The sequence below is a fragment of the Carya illinoinensis genome, chromosome 1 (genome assembly GCF_018687715.1).
Source record: "Carya illinoinensis cultivar Pawnee chromosome 1, C.illinoinensisPawnee_v1, whole genome shotgun sequence".
Classification (NCBI taxonomy): Eukaryota; Viridiplantae; Streptophyta; class Magnoliopsida; order Fagales; family Juglandaceae; genus Carya; species Carya illinoinensis.
Genome location: NC_056752.1, coordinates 14,140,001 through 14,141,612, shown reverse-complemented (window position 1 = coordinate 14,141,612; position 1,612 = coordinate 14,140,001).

Here is a 1,612-nt window from a genome sequence, read left to right as displayed (position 1 = left end):
TCACTCACCAAGCTTTTATGAATTTAGATTTCATCTCTAGTATCTTACTCTTTTAACATCAAAGATAGCAAGAAAATCAATCAAAAATTTTGCAATTTGTCAAGCAAGAGTTAGGCGTTTACTTCAACCTAAAGCTAAGACCTTGAGTGTGTGTGTGATATAGTCAATTTAACCTCAAACCACCTGCAAACTCAGATAAAAGTAGAACAACTAAAATCAAAAGAATTCTCTTAAAACTTAACCCCATAAGTCCAATTTTCAGAAATCCTCTCCACTAATGTAGTCAACACCAAAATCAAAGATCAAAAGGTCTTTATTAAGGTTGTAATGATAGGCCACAGGGTGAGGGTTAAGAAAGAACTGGATATGGGAGATTAAACAAACTGGGAAAATACTTAGTGAAAAGAACATTAAAAGAGAAACTCACATGATTCAAATCATAGCTCTTTCTTGGCAATATGCTCATACTTGTGGCATTATAATTGCTGTAATCACTGATGTAATACTAACACTTCCCTTAACAAAATTTGAGGTAATTCACTTTCCGCTTGGCGACTTCTTTTTCTTTTCTTTTCTTTTTCTTTTTCCTCTTCTTCTCTTTTTTCTTCTTCTTTTTTTTTTTTTTTTTTCTCTTTTTTTTTTTTTTTTTTTTTTTTTTTTTTCAATCACTTCCTTTCTTCTTCTTCTTTTTCTTTGATCAAATAGAGCAAACATAATACGTTTCATCATGAAACCAATTTTCTCTTTTAAATGTAACTCTCCACCAAAGTATTTTCTCAAACTATCAACGGTAGATTCATTGTTTTTCAGGCTTAGAGCGGGCATGGTTTATGTAGTTTAAAGAATCAATAAAGGCTCATGAAGGCTCAAGGGGGTTGACTATGGAAACACACCATGTAATGATGGCATGACATTTAGGACGGCTGGGAAAGCTTTTTGGTTATGCCAAAGAAATGCCTAGATCATTTCTCTAATATTTGGTCTTGACTAGGATTTCGCCTCAAGGACCCATCAACGGATTCTAGAGTAAAGCAAAATCGAACCTCCCTCTTTCAATTAATTCAACTTCTTCTCTTCATAAGCAAAATGGAATAAGAGAAAAACGACTATGTGCTCAATTGTGTTCAAGGTCAAAGATTTAAACCAAAGTACCCACAAAACTTCACTTGACATAAAAGAAATTTTTGAAAATTTTTCTCAAAACCATCTTCAATCACAAATTTCAGAGTCATAGAGAATTCAATCTTACTCCAATGCATGCTTGGTAAAAGAATCAAACAACCCATCAACAACCCAAAACTTAGAAAACAAGAGGATCAAATAATTATAGGAGTTTACACCCCCAAACTTAAACTAAACAATGTCCTCATTGTGATGCGAAAGTAAAAAGGATTGAAGAAATAAAGGAACTTCCCTGGTTTTATGGTGAACCTTCCGAGGTTTTAAAATTTTCCAGCTCTTTATTCTTGCTAAATAAACCTGCATCAAAAATTAATTTATTAAAACTTAAATAAATAAAGATAATAAAATAAATGAAAGAAAGAAAGATAGATATATGGGTTGCCTCCCATAAGCGCTTGTTTTAAAGTCTACAGCCAGACTTTTCAATCTT